Source organism: Astatotilapia calliptera, chromosome 13, assembly GCF_900246225.1.
Source record: "Astatotilapia calliptera chromosome 13, fAstCal1.2, whole genome shotgun sequence".
Taxonomy (NCBI): Eukaryota; Metazoa; Chordata; class Actinopteri; order Cichliformes; family Cichlidae; genus Astatotilapia; species Astatotilapia calliptera.
In genome coordinates this window covers 19,207,554-19,234,906 of record NC_039314.1, presented here as the reverse complement: position 1 = coordinate 19,234,906, position 27,353 = coordinate 19,207,554, and the positions used below count along the sequence as shown (strand labels likewise).

Genomic DNA, 27,353 nt, shown 5'->3' with positions numbered 1-27,353 from the left:
AGGCTTACTACATCAGCAGCTGTCTAAGCCATCCCTTGCATCTCCTTACAACAGACACAACATTATGTAAGCCGTTACACACATATACGCCAGCATCCAGATTGAAAGAATTGGTTCGGCACTCGCAGGGTGCAAACGAGGTGCTGATGGGAAAGCACACGCAGACAGTGTCATATAGCCTACAAGGCATTAGGATGATGAGAGAACTGTAACATGTTGGAGGTATCCAGCACAATATCCTATTCATCTCTCTACCCATTCTATATTTTCATAGAAATATTGCCCGCGCACTGGGAACAGGAAATGTGGGCCGAGAGTCTGCAGTGAGTCTGAGCAGGAAGCTCTGAGGTTTCATTCCACAAGTCCCTGCAGCCAGGCGTAATTGGCTTCCACATTCCTCCAAGGATTACCACTCACTTCTTATTTGTGTTTATATATAAAAAAATTAAAACATTTGCTTTGGCTCCCTTAATTACGCTCAGTGTCAAAACAGACACTGTTTCCACTTGCCTTGTTTTTTTTTCTTACATTGGGTGAAATAATAAACAAGTGAGTGGACATTTCAGCTCTTATTGAACACATCCAAAGGTTTTCTATCTGTTTTTATGTGTAAGGATCGATGGAAGGCTACAATAAACAACCTGGAGATATTTTTATTTGTATATTTTATTTACAAAAATAAGACCAAAAAGAATGTATATCATTGCTCGTAATATAGGAAATATGAAATATTTTGTGTGAACTCAAAAACTTGAAGCTTTGGCCATGACACCGTCTGCAGTTGGGCAAACGTAGCTGAAGCAGTGAGAAACCTGACTGTGTGGAATCGGGTATGACTTTTACAGATTTGTCAGTCTAATCTGCCGCTGTGTGCAATGACTTCCTCCGGCTCCCCAGAGCTATTGTCTATGAATGAATATGGACTTCTTTTATTCCACGGGTGTGCCACCTGCCGGTGCGTCACGGCTCCTCTGACCAATCCCGCCGCAGTGACTCTCCGTGCGCCCTTGGAGATCCCGCGGTGCTCCTGACATCGCCGCCCAATCCACGTCTCGGTGACAGTAGAAGGTGCCGAGCCCCATTAGCTTAGTACCGTTAGCGCTTCAGATGTGATTAGATTGGACTGCCGTACTGCTGATATGCCAAACATGGACGCGTGACAAGTTTCCCTGGATTGTCTTTTCCTCATCTACTTCTGCCGCTTTTGACCGCGCACGCATCCGCAAACGATGTGAGGTAGGTGTGCATAAGACAAAAAGCGAAAGTTTGGGAAATATTTTGTCAAGAAAAGTATATTTTTACACCCCCACAAACGATTTACAGCTGCTTTATTGTGCCGCGTTTTTCGTCCCAAAACGCTTCACTTTGAAGTTCCGGAAAATCTGAATAAAATTACATGCGCTTGTTTCCAAAGCGAACACATTATATACAGGATAGCAATGCGGGTTCGATTGAGATCTGCTTTTGTTTTGATGCAAGTTTGAGAAAACAAGTGCCACTGCCGTCCGCCGGCTCAGCATCCATGCCCAACCCTTCGCGCTCTTCACGTCTGTCCTGTAAAAAGACGACGTGGCTTCTGAAGCGTTATGCTTTAGTAAAGTTGAAAATCATAAATTCCTATCATGAGCAAAATCTTGAATTACCAGAAGTTCGACAAAAATCTCCAAAAAGAAGCACATTTTCACCAAAAGAGGTCGTCCTTAATGCGCAGCGTGTTCTTCGTCTTGTGGCACATTCACATTATTTGCTTTCCTAATATAAAGAATTTGTTTCTGTATTGCTGTGGTCCGGGAAGCAAATTAATAGCATTATTATATGGCAATTGGAAGGCATTTATTAACTCGAATGACTGTTTATTTATGATGTCCATAGATGGCAATGTGAAGGAATGTTCCCTCTCAGTGAGGGAACATTTGACTTTACACTGGATAATGAGTAAGAACAGAGGCAATGGCATCTGTGCCATAGTGCAAATATTTTTCTTTTAGTCCACTGCAGCAGTTATTCATCACACAAACCAGAGTGTGAGTTTGACAACACAGTAGCTGTAAAGAAATGACAGACTCCTATACACTCTGTGATTCCTTTACAGTTTTTGTAAACCTCGATAGTTTTAATACGTTGCACATATCAACACTACCAGCATGTTTTTTATATCTATATATCAACAAAACCATTGTTAGGGAACAGTGCGTCAGGTTCCGTATTGTGCTGAATGCTGGGTCGGTGACAAGTCTGTTAAAGGGTGAACAGGAATGTGTTGCGATGATTATGACTTTCCATTGCCTCCTTTGTTGAGAAATGCAGCGAGGACATTCACAAAAGAGAAAAAAGACACATGAGAGAGAAGGTGAACAGCAATAGAGCTTTCACTGTGTGATGTATTGTTTGCGGCCCGGTCAATATTGGTTGACTAATATTTTTTTCAGGCTTTCCTCTCTTGATCGATGGTTTTGTTGTGGACGGTGCTACTGTTGTATTGATCATCATTATGACTTTTCCAAATAGGCTGTGGGTGGAGGACAGTACTACTGATCCTGGCGACAGGTCTAGATGGCTCTAAAGAACATGAAAATGTCTTAGCTTTTATCTTCTACTCCTGTTGTTCTGCTCATACCGTAGGTTCCAAACTTGTTGATATCTACTGATATAAAAAAATAAGATGTGAGGTATTACAAGTATTTATAGGACTGATGTGAGGTGATAGTCTTCTATCGTTGGTAAGCAAAAGTCAAACTGTTTCCCTCCACTAAGTTTGATCATTAGAAGGAGTGGCTTGGATTTACTTTTTGAGAGTTTAATGATAAAATCAATGCTTCGTTTATGCCTGTTTGGCAATACCTCAAGCGTAGAATCAACACGGGAAACAGTAACCCAGGCTGCGACTTCCTGTAACAAAACTGTAAATATGCTGCACAAATCCATACAACAAAAGCGGCAGATTTCTACACAAATCCCCATCTAATCCATTTCAGTTGTTCATTAAAGTGTGCCAGATGTTTTAAGCAATGACTGGCACAGACAGTGGTGCATATGTATTAAAAAATGACAGGCTGCATGAAAAACAAGTCAAATCAAGTCAAGTCAAGTTGGCTTTATTGTCACTTCAACCATATACAATTTAACAGTACACAGTGAGGTGAAACAACGTTCCTCCAAACAAACAAACACAAGAATGCAGAATACTAGATGAAATAAATAATTTATGATTCAGACAAAGGCATCAGTACAAGAGTAAAACCCTGAGGCTGCAGTGTACTTTGACTGGCACCACCAGGCTACTTTTAGAGCAGAAAATAGGAGACAGTGATGGGTATTTTACAGGAGTCAGCTGGCCAAACAGACTGGCTAACTCCCCCATTGGGTTTCATTAGAGCTCGTCTTGATGTTAAAGCCTGTTTAATCCACTTTCACAGCCACACAGACCACAACAGAGCAAAGAACAGTGTCTATCTTTAGACAGCACATGGGCAGAAACTTTTCCATCTCAGTTCAATTATTAAAACAATAACACAAATTCCTTGTAGCTGGCCTTTAAATGTCTCAGTTTGAGAGGCTCCCTGGGCAAAACTGTGTGCTTCTGGTAATCACTGAAACCGATGGGACCGGCGTTTTCAGCTTCAGATAGAAGGGTGTCAATCAGTGCATGCTCAGTTATCTTATCCATAAACAGCTTTGCACTCCTTCTTGCATCCCCCCTTGTTCCTCCTGTGGGTAGATGGGCTGCTGCAGGGTGTGATTACGGTAAAGCCTTATGAGGTGAGTGCTTTGCCTGTTTGTCTTTGTCTCTGCTCTCTCTGGGCAGCTACTGTTGTTGTCCCAGGTTCATAGCGCCTGTTTTGCTTCAGACTCAATGCTGGGAAGACACTGGCTTCAGATACCTAACAGGCAGCTTGACATCTTTGACATTTAAAGCAGAATATATATATATATATATATATGTGTGTGTGTGTGTGTGTGTATATATATATATATATATATATATATATATATATGTGTATATATATATATATATATATATATATATATATATATATATATATATATATATACACATACATATATATGTATATATATTTATTTATTTTAGGGCTGCGCTGCAGTTATATTGGCACCTAATGCAAAAAGCATATTTTTAACCTAGCGTTTATTTGACAGCTCTTTATAGTTGGTGGCAATAAAGTGCCTCACTTAAGGCCTGGCAAAAATGCTGCTGTATGTTTACCTTAGGATATTGTGCATGTTCAGCACACAACTATACACACCTAACTCAGGATAATGCAGGTGAGGAATAGTTCAAGTGTCGGGCATTAGCCAGGAAAAGAAGAGTGGTTTATAGAGCTAGAGTGCAGATAGTTTGTGTTGTCTTTAGGTTTACAGGTGAATGTGTCAGCTGTAAATATTGCTCTGAGAGTCACTTGGTAGTTGTGCGGTACAGTAGAGTGTTTTCATACTTGTTTGCAAATGTTTGCAAACGTGCTATGATGCACTCAACTTTTCTCTGAATTTTTCGTTTACTTCCTCTGTAATATGTCACTGCCTCTTTTATACCCTCTGACTCTCTTCACAAAGCAAAACCTCACTTGAGGGAATTCATATTCATGACTAATATATGATTGCTCTCTTATGTCTGCTTTCTGCCAGTTCCTGTCAGATAAGTCAATAACTAGTTATCCTCCATCATTTTCTGGGGAGGTCCTGCGGGATACATTCAAGGCAAAGGATCGCTTTACTGTACGCATAGGGAGTGAGAACAATAGATTAGGAACACGACAACAGCCAGTAATAGAGTGCCAGAGCGATGTGTACGCTGTGAGTCAAAAGCTGCAAACAACAAGTGGCCCAGTTCAAATGTTGGAGAGTTGTGACTGGTACAGAAAAGGAGAAATTCTGACAATGACGGATGTTTGAATTCACACGGACTCAAACTCTCATCACATGTCCCTTTGTTCCAATTAATGTTGTTGCCATTGAGGCCTTGTTTATTATTCTGAGTTAATATGCTTTCACATGGTATTGATTACAGTAAAAATTGCTTTGTAAATGAAACTCTAACATACAGCGGTCTTTCGTTTCCTCACTGCAGAACGGTTTTGCAGTAGCTCGTGAACATTGAAGTATACGCAGACCGAATCAACAATACGCTCCCTATGCTCATTTGAGCTGATGTGAGCCCAATGGTTAGTCATCCTATTAAAGTCTGGTTTGCCAACTAATAAAATTTTATGTGGGGATTGGTATTTCCATTTTCAAGTGTTAATAAGATGGCAATTATCCTCTGTTTACACATTTGTTTTAGCTTCAGTTTCATAATGCTCAACAGCTAATAACTCTGAGATAAACAAATGCAAGACTCATTTAGAGAGCAGATTCGTGATACGTGTGATTTTGGGTGAAATGCTTTGATGTATGAGGAGTACGTGTCAGTTAGAAGAATGAAAGGAAAAAATGTGAAATGCTTAAACTTTGAGGAACACAACAAAACTCAGAGATAGTGTATTCAATAATCGTAAGAGACAGTGCATTTTTCTATTACACAAAAGAGTGCCTGGATGTTTTAAAGGTAGCTTTCTTTGATCGTTTCTCTTTTGTTCCCCACACCGCTGGATTTTTCAAAGACCACGCCCTCTCGCATTTTCCAGACAATGCAGCACTCATTGTCTATTTTTTATCAAAAGATCTAAAAAACCTACATATGATGGTGTAAATTGTCAAAATTACCACCTTAAATGTTCAGGCTTATCAAACATATTGTCTGACATGCCGAAGAACGCTACTTCTCATCATTAAGGCGGCACTATGTACTACACAGCTTGCTGTTATGGAGTATGATTACAAAGTGACAATGATTTCTGTCAGCAGGGTATTTTATACAATTTTTCAGACTGCGGGAATACCACTCACTGTGTCGCAATCCAGTGCTTTTCCTACTTTAATTGCAATTGCTTTTATTTTGTTGTTCTTTACAGATAAAAACGGAGTTTGACTGTGCTCTCAGAGGCAAAAGACCGTAGGAAGTTGGACACTTTTATTTCCTTTCTCATAAACGTACAAATATTTGTCCTGTAGAGCCAAAAGGGTCATCTGCTAATGGACCGGGCAGTTCTAGCTTCCCGTCCCTCAGCAGTTTTTACTGTACTTATAGTACAGTAACATCAAGTTGCTCTGCACTTATCTGTCTGCTCCACCCTGCTGCACCATGCACAAACACGGCGCAAAAGACACAATCACACAGTTGTAGCACAACACATGAAAAAAAATTAGAGTAAAATTGACTTTTTGCAGACATTTTGACTTGTCACACTAGAGAAAACACAGGTGAATTGCTGCTTTACCTGTCCCATCGCTTACTGAGACAGATAATGGAACTGAGTCACCTGTGCTTTTCCTACTGTGACAAGTCCAAATGTCTGCTGTGAAAAAGTAAAACTCATGCTGGGCTGGAATGAAACAAGTGCATTTGAATGCACCAACACGACCACTTCTTCTATCATTCCCCTATCGTTACCTTAAGACCACCCCCCCACGACAATGATAAGCTACTAATGGCATGCCGGGGTTGAAGTAATGCTATTATACATAATAATAAGCGGATGATTTACACATGCTATTAAAACACTTATGTAATAAGGCTAATCTATATGATTCAGTGTGAATATTTTTTTTTTGTGAGAGATGTAAGTAAAGAGAAACATGTGGTACAACAAAAAATGCCTTATTAATTCTTCTAGTCTTATATATCACGTAATATGCTCAGGCACTCGTATTTCTGGAAATTGTAATGATGCCTTTTCATTATCAGAGATGATGTCAGAGAAAGCACAACATGTCACAACATGGATCTCCTAATTTAAAAGTAGATGGAGAGCGTTTAAAGTCTAATCATTCCAACACAAAGTTAGATGAGACCATGCTTTGTGATTTGGTTCCTGTCAAGATGAGTTTGTCAGACTTTATCAGTAAGTAAGTTCTTTTTAGGATTTCACCATGAAATGTTTTAGCACATTACAACTGAAAAAATGCCTGCTGCACTTTTTCATTTGTGTTTTATCCAGTTGTTTGTCTCTGTCAGTCTCTCTCTTGCTTTTGTAATCCAGCTCTTGAGGCTCATATTAAGTGAATCAAATTGTTTGCAAGGCACTCAGCTTGAATGCTTTTTCAGGGAAGACCTTGCATATTTCAGCAAGACAATGCTAAACTATATACTGCATCTACTACACCATGTGGCTTTGTAGTAGATGAGGTGCTGAATTGGTCTGCCTTCATTTCATATCTTTCACCAGCTGAAAACATTTGGCACATTATAAAACAAAACATAATACAAGAAAGACACAAGGCTGTTGAGCCCTTATCAGACAATTTCCAAACATCGCCAACTGGTCTCTTCAGTTCCCAGATGTTTACAGATGGATGTTAAATGAAGAAGGGATGCTACACAGTGGTAAATGTGGCCCTGTCAAAACTTTTTTTTCTTTAAGTTCAAAATGACCATTTTTCTTTCTGAAAATGGAACATTTAAAACATCTGATATGTTTTCCATGTCTATTGTGCAAAATATATGGGTTTATTGGATTTGCATATCATTGCATTATGTTTTGATTTACATTTTACACAGTGTCAGAACTTTTTTGAAATTGGGGTTGTAACTCAGATGTGTTTCATCTTCATTCATCCATCAGAATGTGTCTTAAGCTGCTTTACATCTATGATGTACCTTGGTTTTTCTCTTTCATTTAACACCTGTTGTGCAATTAAAACAAGGCGGATGATCTTCTACCAAAGTTGAACTCATAAAAACTACTCAAGGAGCAACATGTGGCATAAAAACAGACAGTGGCAAAAAAAGTTTTAAAAAGGTCACACGGTGATCAACAGCATTTCTTAAAATCCTGCACCTGTGTTCATCTTGATGTTGTGATTTTTAAGAGTAGTGTCAATTTGAATAGACTTTCTAACTCTGGTTGATTTTTGTATAGTTTTGATTGCATAGATATGATACTATGGGCTATTAAACAATTTTCTAGAAAAAGAAGAAGAAGAATGTGTTAATAGTTTTCCTCAAACTGAGTGTTGAACTTCTGTTCTGTTTATGCAGCTTGTCATGAAATCATCTGTTCTTCTCCATCCATCAAGAATTTGAGCAGATGCTGCAGTCATGCTTTATGGATCAAATGTTGTGTTACGGTTATTACATAGTGTTACACACCAGTTTTTGTTACTCATTAATTTGCCCTTTTTTAACTGCACTTCAGCTGATGATTATGTTGCCTCTGGTGTAGCTTTACACCCGTCTCAGTATTATCATTCGTTGGAGTTTGCACCAAACGTTAAAGTTAAAAATGTTGTGCTCAAAGTCAAGTCAAATGAAACGCTCTTCATGACACTTCTTTATGTTTCCCCTGAAGCAGGTCTAAGAGTGGCAATTTATGCCATTTTTGAAAGGCGCTTGATCCAGTGCCTGTCTTTGAATCTACCTTTTTCGTCTGGTTGATTGGCATTTAAATAAGAAACAGTCAGTTGCAGAACTTGTTCGAGGGTAGGGCAAAATGTATAGCATGCCCTTGGGCTAAACTCTGTAGAGGGGAATTAATTGAAGCCAACAAGGCCCTCAGCCTTCAGGCATTTTGGCATTTGACTCCAAAGCAACAAAAGCGTATTTGTATTTGTTTCCTTAGACTTTTGCCAATTTGTTTTACTGTCAGCGAGCTGCTTAAGAAGTGTTTGGTTCGATACTTTATTATTTTGTACTCCATGGTGAGTTATTCTTATTGGACAAGTTGAAAGCTGAAGCTGGAATTAGAGAAGAGGGACACAGATGTGCAATGCTTTATGGGGATTTCACCTTCTTCTTAATGGAAAGTAGCGCACATCCTTTCCTGAAGCGAGGGAAGTCAAATAAGCCTAAAAGTTAATGCAAATGATTCCTACAAGTGCTTCCACTTTAGTCGATTACAGAGTCAGCGTTGGAACAAACTGTGCTACTGCGCCCTTTGTCTGCAATATTAGGATAATATGGCACTGAAATGAGTACTATATATTGCTTTCAGAATGGTAAAAAAAAAGCATGTTTCAAAAGTAGAAAGACAGGGATTTATCCAGCAGCAAGATAATGACCTTTGGAAGAAACGACTTGTGGTGAGTTTAAATGATCAAACACCAACATAGTCTGTGGGCATTCAACCCCATCCTGCTGGCTATGAGCTGGAAAGGACAAAAGCAAAACAGACTAAAAGTGCAATAGGGTAGGAAGTATTGGTTTAACTTTTCGGTGAGTCATTTATATTGGAGATGTTTTTTCTAAACTTTCCCCCCATTAATGACAAGTTTTGATACCTCAATATATATCTTTAAAGACATGGTTTGACTATTAGAATGGTAAAAGAGAAAAACTTCTGATGCAAACCTTGTCAGAAAAGAGCTTCAAGGGTTACTACAGGGTGACCCTGATTTTTTAAAAAAAAGGAAAAGCAATACATTTTCTTTTAGTATCATAAGACATTGCATTGCATCAATTTCAGTAGCCCCAACAGATTTTTCTTGAATGCACAGCCACTAAAGTTTAGTGAAAAAATAAAAATGTAAGCTTTACCTTTGTGTTTTTTTTTCTTCAGAAGGTAATAGAGAGCAACAGTACTGATTTAGTGTGGATCAGGGAAAGCCTACTTGCCCTTGCTGGTATTTTCACTCCTCTACCTTTTGTGGATGGTGCAGTATAACTCTTTAACATCTACCTGGGGATTACTTCCACTTAGCAAAGTGATAATAATCTCAAGGCCATTGCAGGAATGTGTGTAACTTGGCATGACATGAAAGCTTTGTTGGAGAAGTGCAATGACATGAATCGCTGGACAAGGCTTTAGGAGCAGTCGTCTGTTTTTTTGGGCCTTTATCAGCTGTGGACACCCTTGGCAATAGCAAACACTGGGCACACACCTTATCAAACATTTTTGCCACAGAAGAGTTGGAACATTATTTGTGTAGCCTTGGATCTAATTTCAAGTTCCACAGATTCTAGAGGTCTTACAGAAATGAAGTGATGTGAGGGAGCGCCAGACAGCCATAGTACATTAAATTTAGTGGTGTCTTTAGGATGATGAGCAGGCCAGGAACAACAGAGGATTGATGGAACTGCAGAGCGAGTCTCCATACAAGTTTTTTGGCAGGGTAATGTTGGTATTAAAAAAGGAAACTGTTTATTGGCTTGGTACCCTCTGTGTTTCTATGAAATGTAATCATAACCTAGGGCGAACATATTTATTGCATACAGAGGCAACACAGTGGACTTGCAGGAGTTGATTATTTATCAATATTCTGTCAGCTAAAAAATAGTGTAAACATGAAAATTCAATGGTTGAATCACGGTTGATTTATACATCTGGATTCCTGGCATGAGTTCAGTTTAAATCTCTTCAAATGAAAGAGGCAACAGAGAAGACAAAGGACACTATGGGCTTGTGTAGCGGTGTAGCGGGGCTGGCAAAAGCACAAAGGAAGGCGCCATCTTTGGTTTTAGTTTGGGAATTTTGCTGCTTCAAACAAACCTGTTTGCGCTGAGCAGGATGAAGGAGCACAGCTGATGTTGTGTTCATATAGATTAGGAGGCACAGTGCAGATTTGCCGTTGCCTTTTTGGCATGACATTGCATCTCAGCCATTCTTTATTACAGCCAAATATTTGCTCTCATATAGATGAACTTTTCTCACATTCAAAACAAATCGCACATATCTTCACACGTATCATGCTGCCTCCGTCTCAACTGCGTGACTGAAGCTGGTCGAAAACACGAAGGGCAGGCAACGTTACCTTTGGATGAGTTAGCAAGCTATCAAACAGCACGTTTAAAAGTCAATCCAAAAAATGTTGGCTTACATCTTCCTTCATTTGAAGTTTGTTTCACTGGTTTCCCCCCTTCTGTTTTCTGTTTACACACTACCAGTGGAGCGGAGGAGATGCTGTCCTGCTGCTGATTGCGATCACAACACTGTGAATGTGTGTTTGTTTGTTGTGATTAACGCAAAAGATTCAGGACTTGTATGATCGTTTAATTCATATTTATATTTTGGAAGAAATGCAGCAGACTTTATTGTAGCAAGTGTTACTTTGGCAGATACAGACAACTATAGGAGTAGGAGTTGCTCTGTGCGCTTACTGAGATCTACTGACTTAAACAATTATGTTTACACTGGCACTGTTTATTTTTTCTGCAAATAAATTATTCTGCCATACAGCAATTTGTTAAATACTATTAATTAAAATATAATTGTGCACGTAGCTTTGAATAATAATAAAATAATAAACTATTGGAAGCGCGATAACAGAAGGCATTCTGCTGGTAGGGTGAGTTGTTGCAGTTCTTCTTTCGAGAGTTCACATATTTCATTAAAACGGCGACATATTGTCGATGACCCCGAGCACTCCTGAAGTTTTCTTCCAGGCGGAGCCACCTTTTTGTTCTTTCTTGCTGTTCATGTTTACTTAACAGCTCTTTTTTATCCAGATTAGTCTCACTAAAGCTCTTTAAAATAATCTCATTAAATCTCATTTTCAACTGAGCCACGAAGGGGGCAGTTAAGAGTTTGCAGTCATCTTTTTCCTAAAGCTCCTGTCGTTACATCAGTCGCATCCTGCTTAATCCTTAATCTCCAGGGGAGATGGATACCCCTGTGACCTCTTTGCTGTCTCTCTGTTTATTATTTGTACTTTGGCTATCAGGATCTGAGGTGATATAATAAGTTAACAATGATCGACCGTTCTTTGGAGCGCAAGTGAAACACAGTCTGAGTAATTTCCCTGGTTTGGTAATGACCCCGTTTATTGTGTCTCAGCTTTGGACAGGAGTTTGAGCAGAGTGCTTTGCTTTCCATATATCATAATCAGGATGTGGCAGAGGTTATTTACATTGTTCACAATCCAGTGTTTGGGCTCCTTCTTAATTCCGAGTTTCACTTCCAAGAACTATCCTGTGCTAATGTGAAGAAAGTTAATCACATTACTGCCAGACCTATGTGTTTTAATTGCTAGTGGCTGGGTACAATTGGGATTTAAACCACTTGGCCTGTGCTGTAATGCTTTGTTAGTGAACAGTAACATTAACAATGCAGGAATACTGAGAGCTTGAGACTCTGTAGACAGTTGAAATTCCTCATGTGTTTTGACTCTTTCAGTCTTTGCAGCACCAGGTGTCTAAAGCAAGATTTATTTGTCTCACCGCTGAATGTGTCTAAGAGCAGCCGAAGGGTGAAATGCGAAATCTGTCAAAATGCTTAAAACAAAGTTGTGTTCTAATCAGGTTATTTATGTGAAACAGATTGTCCGGGCAGATGTTTTGGATGCTCCGGTTTACAGAATAATTATCTTAGTACAGGAAAATGTGCAGCCCTGCAACTTTTGAGAGCATGTGCTGATTCAAGCAGTATTAAACTTTAATGCATCTTGTAGAGATCTGTCACACAGTGTATCAACTTCTCGACTCTCCTGCACAAGGCTGTAGTGTGTACTTTTATTAATGCGTGTCTGCAGAGTACAGTGCAAGTGCTTGACGGGACTAAAATGGCCTAACCAAACAAATTCATTGAATCTTACTTTATTTGGGTGTAAGAGAGAGTGAGAGCTTCAAGAAGAATTCCCTTTGTGTCCTTATGGTTCAAAGAGCCATGGAAAAAATGAAATGACAATTCATGGGGCAGATGTTTGCATCCAAGGCAAGACATTCTTCCCCTGGAGCTGCAGTCACTTTTCTTTGTTTTGCAGAACAAATTTGAAAACATGACTGCTGCCAAAGCATAAACATTTTCTGTTAAGTTATGTAAGTTTGTTATCATTACTTCCCCGCCACTGGAATGGCAACAATGTAATACCTCAAAAGAAATAATTACTATGTTTCTGTCTCTGCTTTTGAGCTAACAATATGCCACGGGTGATAAAAGTAGTAAGTGTCCGGCGAGTCAGAAAAGAAAGTTTTAGTGTGTCGTAGCGTTGCTGAGTCACTGCTTTGAGAGTGTGCACTTATTAGGAAATTTTTGGGGCTGTTTTTAATAAATCTCTTGCTTAGCTCTTCGTTATTTTATTTACCTCTGTTGTGCTATCTTTAGTCTTTGGAGATCTTCGTGTCACAGTATTTTTTCATAGTTGTATAATTCAGAGGAATTTAGGGAGTGGAATAAAAACCCCTCATCTCTTAATAATCACTGAATTTATTTACTCCTAGAGTGCTACTGGGGGCATCCTTTTCCTGGCTTATTTTTCTGGTTCACAGACTTACAGCATGTACTTCTTCTTCTTATCTTTCATGCACATTTCACATTGATCCCCACTCTTCCCAGTTCCTCTGTGCAAAGGCACCATCCCTCAGCACCACTAGCAGGTCTCGCTGCTGTAATGGTATGAGCGTGTTCACACTCAATGAAAGCAACAGTGCAAGGGACAGGATGTGGCCCAACTTAACACAACACTTGTCTGAGCAGCAGGGTCATTTGATCTCTGCTTGTGCTTCATCCATCAGAATGACACATGCAAATAGCCTGGTGTACATCCATAAGACCTCTACACATCACTGGCTCCTGGTCATAAGTCTTGCCTGAATGTGGCTGTGTATTTTTAAACTTTTTGCCCCCGGAGTTGTGAAAGATTGAAAGAGCTACCGTCATGTGCCACCCTTTATATTAAGCTATTTAGAATACATAAGGAAAAAAAAGATGGTATGGTGTACTGGAGATTTACATTTTCCCATTTGATAACTCACACATGCTCTTTTTTGGATCATGGCAGAGATTGTATTGTATTGTGTTGTATCTTTATTTCAGACATATACAGAAAAAAACAATATATACACAAGTACACATACTTGCATTTATAAATACGAATATATATGTAAGTAAAAGGTACAAGGAATAGAAGATATAATATTTGTGAACTCTCCTTGAAGTAGCAACTAGAATAGATGGACTCTAATCTGCGATGCCTGGCTGAATTTCACCCTGAGGTGATCCGTGGACACAGGAGATTAAGAGTTTTGTAGTCTCATGTGTGTGAACCTAAAAAGAGCTTCTGTATTATAATCGTGTGATAGAAACAAACTGATCCCAAAACACATCAGTAAAACCAGCAGCGTGTCTCTTAATGGGATTTGCATGTACAACACGTTCTGCAATTGTGCAATTTTCTTTCTATTAATCCCAAGCTAGCAAAATATTTTTGACATGGTCTATCAAAATTTAATGACACCCTTTCCAAAACCAGCCATCCCACAGTGCCAACAGCGTCTTAACTTTTTTTTTTTTTACTTGATCTTGCACCTCTGAACACATGGCAAGTGCAAGGTGTCATGTTGATTCAAGCGACTGCCCTGAATGAAAAGAAAGTGGAAAATTCATTTAGCTCAAGTTTGAGTGAGCAATGTATCACATTTATGATGAATGATTATGAGTGTTTGAGTTTTTCTTTAGGTTTCAGATTTCTTCAGAAGTAGCTTTCCGCATGTGCTTTGAAAAAGTCCCGCGGTTTCACAAACCAGTGCTGCTTTTAAATTCTTCTTCATGAGTGTCTGACTGTTTTGGAATACTTGAAGAGATGTCATGGTTGGCGTCGGATGTGTGCGCAAATCCATTTTGCTCCATCACTGGCTCGCCATTTGCTTACACTGAGTATAACGAACCATTAATTCGCCGCTGTCACTTGCCGCTCACAGTCGCTCAAAGCAAAATTAACTCTTGATCCAGCAGAGCGAGGAAGGAACAAACGCCGCTGTCATTCTAAACAGCAAACTGTGAATCAGTTTGTGTTGCGTTAATAAGGTTGTTACGCTGTTCTCTCTAATGCGTTTTGTTTTGATTGTATTTTGCATTTTTGTAATTTTATTGCCTCTCATTATTCCCAACATTGTATTTATCTGTGCTGCAGGTATTTTCAGACTTTGAACAACAAACGATTCTCTCTCCTGGTGGGTGATAGTGCTTCATTTTTATTTACCTATTTTTTAAACAAAGCATTCCCTAAAACACCGAACACCCTACATGTTATAGAGCAGCTACCACATAGATATTTGTATCTAAGAGATTACTTCTATTTGTGTTTGGGGGTAAGAGGGTTTTTGTGCCTCAGCGAAGTCAAAAGAAAATCAAGATTTGAATTCTATTTTTGCAACTAAGACAAAGAATGCAGAAACGTGTGAACAATTACTTAAAAAATTGAAACTATAATTCAAATAACTGAAAGTAATTGATAAATGGCTAAAATGCTTAGCTTTTGCTAAAGCAGGATAAGCAGAGGTGAAAAATTCAAAATGGTAAAAATCTGCAGCTGACTCCAAAAACAAGTCAAGACTGCGATGTAAACCATCATGTTTACAGCCTGGAACAATGTTAGTTTCTATAGCTAATTTATCCTCTTTAATAAACTGTACAGTGGGGGATATTTTTAATGACTTGCCCATTCAAATTCATTAAGGGCTCCAGTTTTTAATATTAGCATTTTAAAGCCTGAATCATGAAATAATTTAAAATCCTTTGTGCACTTTATTTAGTTTTTTTTTTTTTTTTTTGGTGGAGGGGTGGGGAAAGAAGTCATGGTATTGGCCATATATTAACTATAATACATTTAGCTTTGAAGGGTTAGAGATGTGGTCACTTTGATTGATAGATGGATTCCAGCATGGGTGGTTGTAGCCTGCAGCTGTGCCTCGTGCTTTGCCTTAGCTAATTCAAGTCACTGAAATAGACTTCTCTGTGGTGTTGGTGCTTTCTGGAAAATTTCTAATGCAGTTATCTGGCAAATAATTGCTCCTGCCTGTCGTTAATTGTATTGTATTGCATTTGCGCAACAGCTTTTATTATTGACATTCTAGTATTTAATTAGTATGTTACATAGCACCATTTAGTAGTTATATTTGTCCTGTGTGATGCACTCATATGGTCAGTGTGTAGTTTGTTAACCACATTAGTTGATAACTTGAGCGGGTAGAGCTCTACCCTCTCATCCATATATGGTCACTTTTAGCTCCAAAAATTCAACATTACAGAGCCAAGTTTTTATCATCCGGCCTTTAAAATCGGACTGGTAATGTCATGTTTGCTTTATACAGTCTATGGTTTAGCCAAACCAACTGCGTAAAGAATAAATCCAGATTTGTACAAACTGCACATCAAAGACAGAAATATCCAGATTAGCTGTTAATCAAATGCCACTGGATCAAAAAAAGTGTCTTTATCAAAATAATCTGATTGATATTTTTTCCTTTGAGACTGCCTGACTGGAGCACTGGAGCAAAATCATTACCTGTCCATCTATGGAGAAGTTTTGGCTGTCATAACTAGAGACGCAATGGTCAGCCGATCATGCTCACGTATGTCTCGTTATGAGCCGGTCCCTTTCAGTGGTGCAGGTGCAGTCACAAGCCAACAGCCTCAGTAGGAGCCTCGTTATGAGCAGTCAAGAAAAAGAGGACAAAGTTGTTGTTCTGTTATCTGGTGATGTCATAAACATACTAGAAAATAATGCCATGCCTTTTACTATTCAGGACTATTATAAAGTTGTGTTTTACAGTTTATTACATTTTTATTACCTTTTTTATTCCGTTTCTTATTTTATTTTAAGTCCTCTCTTTCTCCCTCTGCACAGCATTTTATTGGATCTTCACTTTAAACGCTCCGAAAATAAAGCTCAGATCTCTTTTCTGTTATAGCTCAATTTCACTATGAAGATCTTGGGGGTCCCCATTACTGTTTATGACTTACTGTTTGTGCAGCATTAAAAGGTCAAACTGGACAAATAACTTGTGAAAAAACAAACAAATGGCCTAAAGATGCTTTTTTCCCATGATTTCTAAACGCAAGGTAAACATATCATTCTCTCTGAAGTGACTTCTTGCACACACAAACACTTCTCGGCATTATACATGCTTAGTTATGGCCTAACATATTAAAAAGTCACCCAGTAAGTCTCACAGATGTATGAGAACAGAGTATATTTTTTTTGTGTGTGTGCTTGTGGGAGACACTGAGTGCGCTCTGATTAAACGGATCAAGGGGGCCAGATTTAACAGTGTGTTTCTCCTGATGTTGCGGCACCGGCCTCTTAACCACATTTTTCACCTCTTTCCTATATTTAGGTATTTATTTATTTATTTCATGACACTCCACAGGAAGTATTTCATGACTATCACTGGTACAGAAAGATGAATATTAGAAATAGCCTTTGTCTGATGGATGACCATCTTCATTTGAAATCCTAGAATATCCTTTTGTTGGTACTGGCGATGGAACAATGCAGTTAAATTCCTTTGTGCATGAATAATTCTTTTTGTGCCTTTCGGGACATTGTAATATAGCCCTCTTTCTCAAACAGTTGTGAGCTAAATGGAATTGGAATGAAGCACAGTGTTTGGGAGTCAGTGTTCTCCCATTTCTGATGACCGATGGCAGAAGAGAGATGAAAAGCCTAATGTAAAAAGCCGTGCCTCTGCTTCTTTTCCTCCCCACCTCCTCTACTCTCTGCTTTCCTCCCTTCTCACCTAAGCTGCAGTGGATCTTTTCAGTGTCATAAAAGAATGCAGATGGGTCTGCCAGTCCTGTTCATATACACAGCAAATAGATGGGGAAAACATGCAGCCACATATTCCGCCTCTTCTTCTCCCTGCCATTCATTCCATCCTCATCCTTATTTCCATTCCCTCTTTTTTCCCACCTTCTTTCTAAGTTATGGTAGTGTACTTCATCAGGGAAGTACCAACAACCCACACAGTTTTGGCTGATTGAGCATGCTAAGAGCTTTGAGCTTTGGGGATTCTGAATTCTTTTATGCTTTATCTTTGTGGTATTTGTGATGATGAAGCCCTGGATGGTGGCTGGATGAATGGGTTTAAGAATTTCACTCTGTGCAGCAAGGATACCCATCATTTGTCAAGCAAGCTGCATTCCGCTATCCATCAAAGGCAATGCTATCCATTAACTTGAATGTCGGTGAAAAGTTTACTTGTACACCAGCTGGATGCTATACATTCTGAGTCAGTCATAAACAGAAAATTGGTTTGTTCTTTGGACATTTTGCTACCAAACTCTAGGATTTTCTTTTTTCCTTCTCTGTAGTTAAATTGACCAGATTTTATATTTAAAAAAAATCGACTTTTTAGGTCTGTGTTGCTCAGTTAGTGGTCCCATTTGGACTAATAGTTACATTTATTTTTTCCCTGTATCCTTCACACCTCTGTGCCTCACGCCTCCTCTTATGCTGTCAGCACACATTCACAGTATTTCTAATTGAGTTTTTGGACAGCCTGCCCGGTCTCAAACGCTCCACGAGAGATAAAAGAAATTTTGCATTACAACATCAAAGGGTCACCCCCCCCCCCCCCCCCCCCACTCCCCATCACATAGACACACAGCCTCATCCCATTCCACTCCGACACTCACCAAAACATGTTAAGATCAAATGAACATCTAAGGTCATAGCAGCTACTAAGGGTTAATGATGTGGAGACCGGGATTGGATTTTTTAATTCACACTCTGGGCAGATAAATACCCTCAACCCATGCGAGTCCCATCCTTCCACTGATGACTCATACACTTTGCAAACAGCCTGTTTATTTAAAGTGCTTAATATGAATACATTTGCCTGTAATTTGACTTGGCTTGGGTTAGACCTGTCATTATCTGACACTGTCTACATCGCCAGGATCAATAGGCTGTTAATAGGAGCACATCTAAATTCATGGCATAATGGCATGAATTATCCTCTAGTACAGAGGCTTAGTTCAAGTTAGAGGTAATTCACAGTGAAGTGGCACATTCCTGAAATAATTTTATTTTTTTTCTCCTTTTTATTAGTTCTAAATCTCTTAATGTAGTAGGATTTTTCTTTACTTGGTATAACTCTTACATGGGTTTTCTTCAGTATGCTGCTTTATAACTTATATAGAGAGCCAGAGGTTTTAATCCACTGACCCTGAATGATAGAATTCATCTAAATAAACACTTGAAAGTGCAGGTTTCTCTGTATTTGTTAGTTTCAGTTCAAAGGGATAGTCATTAATGGTTTTTTTCTGTATTAGACTTGCCATTCAGCATAGAAGCTTTATCAGCCCAGCAGGTATTTCAGGGTATTTCAAAACCTATTTACTGCATGTGAAATCAGCTATGGTTTCAGTATGTAACTTTGCTGAAAAACCTGTCTCAAAAGCAAAGGCCAAAGAAAATTCCAAGTACCCTGTGGAGTAAACAAACATACATTGTTATTCATCAAAACGTTTGTTTGTGTATTCACTATCGCCACTGCAGAGCTGATTGTTTGTGCATTTTAAACACAAACACAATGTATGTCTCTTTTGCTTGCTACGACCACAAGCCAGTACTAAGCCTGTAAAAACAAGGAGGGGCCTGCTCGAGATCTGGTGATTTTAAAAATTAGATCGATCAGCTGATTCTTTTTCTTCTTTCAAACACACAAAACATAAACAGATTTTCCTAGCATTATTTTTGTTTTATTGTCAGTAGAGCCCAATATGTTGGCCGATATTAGCTATTAGGGCTGCACGATTTTGCATAAAATGAGAATCATGATTTTTTTGGCTTAGAATTGAGATCACGATTCTCTCACGATTTTCTTTTCCAATATAAATATTTATTGCACTTATTAACTGCACATCAACTTCGTAACAGTTGCCACAGAACATAAAAACAATAAATAAACATAACAAAACAATAAATGTCTCACATTTTGTCCTTGAAGCAAAATGTTGTACTGCTTGTAATGTATAGAACAGGTAGTGCAACATTTGAAAAATAGTTGCGGGATGGCACTGTGTAGCGTTTGTCTAGGGTGTTGACCGCAGTATCATTTTCATACATCCCTCGCTTTGCACAGTGTTGATGGGAGCCATATCTTTGGTCAGGTGATAAGTGATAGCCTCTGTAATTTCTTTGTGCCTGCGGGAGTTCGACGGGTATAGGGAAGCGCTGTTCCCGTTATTGATGTTTGGGTGGTTGACCGGGACGGATTTTCTCCTGTCACTTTCTTGGCCTTACAGCTTCGTCTCTCCGTTTTTTCCCCTGCCAGCTGGCTTCTGTATCACGTGGTATAAGGCTCCGCCCTTGTCATTTGCTGAGCAGGAAGAGTGAGCGCTTGTTTTCATGCAGATTATGTCCCGGATCAAAATGCGGTACAATCGTCATCTTTTTTTCTTTAAAAAAAAAAAAAAATCGTTGTCATTTGGAAATGAGATCACACATAAGTATGAATTGAGATCGCGATTTTCTAACGATTAATTGTGCAGCCCTATTAGCTATGCACTGCTATATCAGTATCGGCATTTATAAAAGCCCACAAATTAAAATTTAAAAAGTAGAGACAGGAGAAACACCCTTCAACTGTGTTATGAGTGTTGATGTTGGATAATTTGTCCACTAGAGGGCACTCTCCAACTTCACTGTTGGCAATATGAGTTTGGAACATTACAAACACAACAACCAGCTGATATATAAGCAAATAATCCGCAATATATTTCTTAAGGAAATCTGTTTGTGTTGTTTGGGACTGACAGAAACAATTATTGGCAGATATATCAAAATATCGGCATTGATAATAAAAATCCTTTATCGGTCGTAACAGTAACTCATGGCAAGTCGCAGATTACCCCTTTATGCTGGTTGTTGTGTTTATACATGTAGCATTAAATGATATGCATTATGCTGTTATTATGCTGATCCCAATGTATTGACATATAGTTAATACTGGCATAGTGGTGAAATTCGCAGTGGTTTTTTTTTTACTTTACTTTTTATTATTCTTAAAGCGAAAATGTGCCAGTCCAAACATCACAAATGCTTAAGTCTTGTTGTCTTTTGACATGAGAGTGTGTGGCAGCTTTCCTTTTGAGATTTCGTGGTACTGACCTTTGAGTTTATATTTGGATCACAGATTGTGCCTCTAAAGAGCTTAACTGTCTCACATTCATGCGGTTTTTTGGAAGGTCGCAAAGACCTGTTCTTCCATCACTGCTGATTAATCTGAAAACAAAAATTGAATGACTCTTAAATCAGTCTAAAAATTGGCTCTGACGGTGTAGATATTGTCTCGGTGTGGACCACTTCAGAGAGAAGAAGATTTAACAAACGTACGAGAGTGAGAATGCCTTGGCAAATTTTCAAGGCCTTGTTCAATGTCTTGTTTCCTGGAAGCAATACACAGCAAATATCTATCATGCAGACAATTTGCAATATTTTTAACTTCACGAAGCAGATCACATGCAATGTGTTCAAAATGTGTCACTGACAGAAAAGCAAACGCCACAGTTGAAAGTTTTACTTTTTGCTCTCAGTGAATGAAGTGAAACCAATTTAGATCTCAGGTTTAAGTTCTCTGATTTCAACGTGGAATCTCTTTATTCTCTTCCAAGCTTTTAAAAGTTATGTCCCGTAGTTCATTTTATCTGCCCTTTATTTCATGCTGTTTGCTCTCAGTTCTCAGTCTCTCTGCCTCATTTTCATTTCCAACCCTCAACTCTTTCCTTCCTTTAAAGCCTCATGGGCTTTATAGTGGCTGCTTCTCTTCCATCTGTTTCCCAATCAATTTGTTCTCATTTCCTGCCAATTGGTCCACCTCCATGGGCTAAGGCTCATTTAACAGGAAGCATCGCATGTTGAGATCATCAGCTGTAGTTATGGTGATCAGCCTGTGGACCTTTTGCCGTCAGGGAAGCTTGCCTGGATTTTAGCCATTTGTTTGAAGTTTTGAATGTAGCCCTTTACAAGACCACTGTATGTGTTCGCGTGAGGACATGACAGTGTTTAAGCAGATGGTTCACAATTTCACTCATTTTAACAGTGTGAAATTTTAATGAAGAAAACATTGTGCCTGTGGTCAGGCTGCTGTCAAGGTTTCTGTGGTTTGACATAGGAACCTTTTTGCTTGTTAGCCCGATTTAACAATCTGTTATTTGTTTGATGTGTCATGGAAAGACAACTGACAGAAGACTGCCAATCATATTTATGTTCAGCGTGTGTAAAACAAAACTTCCTCACAGTGCTGTGAATTTGACTCCCTATTAGTTTATTGCAGCTTTCTTAAACGCGGATATCTATTATCACTATCATGCATTTTTTTTAAAGACTGCCACAACGGTGCCTCTCTAATCTCTTTAGGCATTAATGTCTCACCCATACAGTATTACTGTTGGGGCTGCTGCTGTCCTTCACAAAGCCAATCTGGAATTCGTGTGCTTCTCTGAGCACAGAAAACAGAAGGCTTACAAAAAAATCCTCATTGTCCTCACTGATATGTCAGAAAGATTTTCTTTTTCTTCCCCTCTCATAAATTTTAAAGCAAGCTTTAGCTCACAAAGTGGTGACTGAGTGTTGATCGGGAGAAGGCAGAGCAGCTCTGCTGGCCAGCCAGCTGCACACATATTAAACTTGTAACTATGAGTTTCAGAAGACACTGAGGAAAAGTGTGTGGAATGTGTGCAGTCTGCATAGTCCAGTTAAGGTCTTATTATTTTGGTTAAGCCGTTTTCAGCCGTCTTTGATGGCCTACAAATTAGTTTTCCAGTTCATATGCATAAACCAATTAACAGATGATCCGTGTCCACCTTTGTGGCATGACAGCTCTTTTAACTTAGGAGTATTGTCCTTGCAGTAGCTCATCTACCCCACATTTAAATCCCAGTGCATTTTAAATATTATAAAGTGGACTTTTTAGGAAGATAAACATCTATACTATGCTTATACTAGCACACACTATATACCATGTGTATGTTGTCTATCATCTTTATGGCAAATTAAGACAACCTTAATGTGGTTTAATGACATTACCGCTGTATATAATACACAATACAGAGCTGTAGTGTCTGTCTGCTGCTCATGAAGTAGCCAGTCTTATCAGTGGGAGCAGATGGAGAGCGTCCAAGTGAGAGGCTCAGTCTGGCTCCATGTATGTCATAAGTAAGAGGATGACCTTGGCTGAATCTCAACTGCAGTTCAACCATAAGAAACAGACTGTTTCTTTCTGTCTTTCTGTGGATGTCTATGTTTCTGCCACTCTCACAGGCACATTCATACAAACTGCTTTGCTCCTACACATTCCCATATGCAGTGTTACAGCTGAAGACAATATATACTCCTCCATACATTTATAACACGCTCACTGAGGCTCTTGCAGACCCTTGCATGCAGAAACTGAGTCATTTGTAGCATTTATCGCAGTAGAGTAAACATTTTTTTTTCTTTAGTGAAGTTTGAACCCTATTTTCTATCATGTCCCAGCAAAACTTGAGGCTCTTAAATTAACCCAACACTGACTATTTGACTTAAATATAAATCCTAAAACACATTAATCAAGGGCAGTTTTACTAGGGCCTGTGCAGTTGTTCTCACTTTTCTGCTCTCACAGTTTAGGATAAACATTCAGTGAAAAGTGATATGAATGGATTTTTGGCCAATAAAATTGAAGAGGGCTGCTTGTAGATTTATATTGGACCAAAGCTGGGTGAGATAAGAGGCTCAGTTTTGGAAAAAGAGAGATATGAGACTTTGAGGGGGGTGGGGGGGCTGCTACTATAGGTATTAACCTAACCCAACTACTGCATGTCTTTGTACTGTGGGAGGAAGTAACTGAAAAGAATGGTGGAGTTGAGCGAAATTCAGGACTTTCTTGCTGCGAGGCAACAGTGCTAAACACCACCCCAAACACTTATCTGCTGGCTAAAATCACAGCTCTGATACTGTAGCATGGACATATAGTACTGATACTATAGTACTCTAATACTTGGGAGATAAAAATGAATTGACATGTCTGGGTTTGTAATTACATTTTCTCACATAATTTTTTGGACAATATGCGGTGAACTTTGATTGCTGACTGCTGCACATGTTTTCTTGCAACTGTTTAACGAAATGCACGTCAACTTTGTATTTTCAAGCTCATATATTTCTCGTGTTTGAATCGTGAACTAATGCTAAGTCGGTTACATTTTTTTTTTAACCAGCTGGAGCAACACAACAAGACCAGAGAGCAGAGATCAGGAAAAATGTTGTCAGGTTTTTTTATTCTATTTGGCGATTAATGCCTGCGCCTGGTGCAGGCATTAATCGCCTGCACCAATGCTCAATCTCCGATACAACATGAGCTTCTTTTCAAAGGGCCCACAGTTGCATTTTGAACATGAACGATTCAGTTTCCTCCTTCAGAACAGTTTTAATTCAAACTATGAACTAAAACTTATATAATTACTTGACCTTTTATCTGTTACTTTAAAGCAGTGCCCTTCACATGTACCGTATAAAACATCTCTGTAACAGAGTACTAATGAGCTATTGTACGTCGACATTCTCATATCTGGATAATTACCATTTCACATTATTGTGGGAAAAGCCCCCTCATTCATTGGGTATTTCTTATAAACTGAGACTCAGATCAAGTCTTGTTACAGATTTAAAGTGGAAACTTGAAAATGGTAATTGTCTCGTTCGGTCTCACTTGAGAACGCCTCTGCAGACTCTGCTAAACTGTGAAGCAGATAGGCCAAGCACGGTCATTGGTATTAGGATGAAATACTCCATGTTGTTAAAATGTCTCATTTTAAATCCTACAAAACAGTTGTTCATTTGTATTTAAATTTGCCTGTTTTCACTTTAGTGCTCATGCAGCCACTGAAAATGTCAGTGTTACTAAAAAAAGAAGTCACTGTAGAGAGTCGTCCTTGCTTAGAAATGTCATGCAACTTCCCATTAGAAAGGAAATATTTCCTCGATTGACCTTTGAGGTGTAATTTGTATGTAACACGAAAATGAGACCGGTATGCTCATTTATTTCACAATGCTGGAGGTGTTTGTGAATTGTTTGAATATTAGTATCAAGCCCGTGCCTTGGCCTTCTTCCTCTCCGTAACCCTTTTTCATTTACTCATCCAAGCCAGCTATGACTTCCGTTTTTAATAAATGTTTTTTCAGTGTGGGAACCGCTCCATTACTTCTGATTATTTGTAATGGCAAGCTCATTCTTTTATAGTACATTCACTTGAAGACTGTTTTAATGAGCTCTCAGAAGGTCTGCTTCCTTAGCCTGTGGCTAGATCCAGTTATGTACAGCAAGCAACTCTACTAGACCAAGACTATATAAGGCATGAACACTTCCCTAGACATGAAGACGTGCCATTCTTCCCTTTGACAGATATTATCCAGTGGGGAATGGTAGCCACACGATTTGAGTAGATCCTTGATTGTAACATATTGCATAAATAAAACATAAAGAAATATTTTAGCATTGCAGGGGATGTCAAGCTATTTTGGAGGGCAATATGAGCTATTTGGCTGCGTTATATGCTTAGTTACAGAATAAAGACATTTGGCTTTATTTTTAAAGCTGAAATGTTTAATTTCTGGAGACAAATACTGGTCATTTGTGACCGAACTGAAATTAATATTACAGACTATCCACCTGTTAATGATTGACCTTCAGATGAAAAGCTACAAGACGTGCTATACGTGTTTCACTTCCTAATTTGGACACGTGTGTTTTTAACACATTATCTTGTTTCCTGTCCTTATTTCTGCCCCCTGCTCCCTGTCTGCCTTCCAGACGCCATGATCCGGCTGGAGGAGGATAATCGTGCACCCCCAGTACACAGCATGGACACCAAAAGGCACTCTGCTGAAAGGTGACCTCCAAGAATTTCACCTCCACAAATTATTTGGTGAGTTAAAAGTGAGAGAATCTCCTGTTGGCCCATGACACCATCTTCCCCCCGTGTTAGCTGACCTGCTGCTTAATGCAAAAGTTTGTTTTAGACATTTAAATGAAGTCCTCTAAAACAGAAGACATAAAAAAATTGTACAGTTTTATATTTACTACCTTTTTAGGAAAAAAGCTCAGCATGGATTTATGGTTTTTTTGTTGATTTTTTTTCTAGCACCATAAAGCGCTGATTGAATGAGCTATGCTTACAATTGTTCCTTTTGGTCTGCAAAAAAGGTTTAAGTGCAAAAAAAATGTCATTTCCCAATTAAAATTGTATATTTTTCTTTTATGACTAAATCTGTTTTTTCTTTTAGTATCATTTAGAAAAAGAGACACAATGCAGGTTGTATTAGTGTGTGTGAGCACTCCTCCTGCAGCTCTTTCCTCCCCCTGAGCGTTTTAAGTCCTTCTGAGCAAATGAGCATAGCCATATGGCTTATACTTATTCTTTTGGCAGCCCTCTACTCAACCCATTTCACCAGTGGTCTCACTTCCTGTGTGAACTTATTATACAGTTAGGTCTATAATTTGTTGAACAGAGACAGAATTTTTGTAGTTTTGCCTCTGTACACTAGTGTTTAGCCGTTAGCTTTAATTCAGGGGGTTTTACAAAAAAGACCTGCATTCACTGTTTATTCATTAGAGCCACTTTATGCATAGTCTCCTGTTTTTAGAAGCTCAAAACTAACTAACTGTCACTATGCTTTGGGTCATTATCACTATTTGCACTGTGAAATGCTGTCTGATCAGTTTTGCAACATTTGTCTGAATCTGAGGAGAGAGTATAGCCCTCTACACTCCAAGATTCATCCTGCTGCTTCTATCAATAGTAACAGCATTAATAGACACTAGTGACCCGCTTCCACTGGCAGCCATACATGCCCATGCCATAACATTGCCTCGATTATGTTTGACAGATATTGTGGTATGCTTTGGATCACAAGCAGTTTGTGTCTTCCTCGATCTCTTCCCTTCATTCTGGTACAAGTTAATCTGCCCAGAGATTTCTTTTCAGAAATGTCTTTCTTTTCCTTGAGTATAACCAGTGGTTTGCTGCTTGTTGTAAACTCTGTATTTACATTCACGAAGGTGCCTCTTTATTGCTCACTCTGACAAGGACGTTCCTACTTCCCCTGGAGTTCCCCTTTCCTTTTGACTTGATTAGATGTTGTAAATTTGTTTTACTTAACCATAAAATAATTCTGTTATTTTCTACTGTGGTTGCCTTCTTTGGTTTTTTGGGCTTTTTGGTATTGCGGAGTTGGCCAGTGCGTTCATTCTTTTTAAGAATTTACCAAGTTATTGATTTGGCTATGCCTAAAATTTTTGGTATTTATCTGATTTGTTTAAATTTGTTGTCGTTTTTTTTCTTTCAGCCTAATGAAGGCCTTCCTCACTTGCACCAACATCTACTTGGGACTCATATTTAAAATTGTAGTGATAAAATATAAAAGGCAATTCTGAAAATGGGCCACTATGTACAGGGAGTGCAGAATTATTAGGCAAGATGTATTTTTGAGGAATAATTTTATTATTGAACAACAACCATGTTCTCAATGAACCCAAAAAACTCATTAATATCAAAGCTGAATGTTTTTGGAAGTAGTTTTTAGTTTGTTTTTAGTTTTAG

At 38.8% G+C, this 27,353-nt stretch overlaps 1 protein-coding gene across 1 annotated transcript in view; it reads left to right on the top strand.

Moving 5' to 3' along the window:
* The first annotated feature begins 1,007 nt into the window (after positions 1–1,007).
* The window catches only part of chrm3a (cholinergic receptor, muscarinic 3a), an 81,970-nt gene continuing 55,624 nt past the window's right edge, over positions 1,008–27,353 (top strand). Inside the window, exons 1-2 of the mRNA XM_026189907.1 lie at positions 1,008–1,236; positions 25,565–25,679. The gene's annotated coding sequence lies outside the window, so the exon portion shown is untranslated. The remainder of the gene's footprint in view (positions 1,237–25,564; positions 25,680–27,353) is intronic.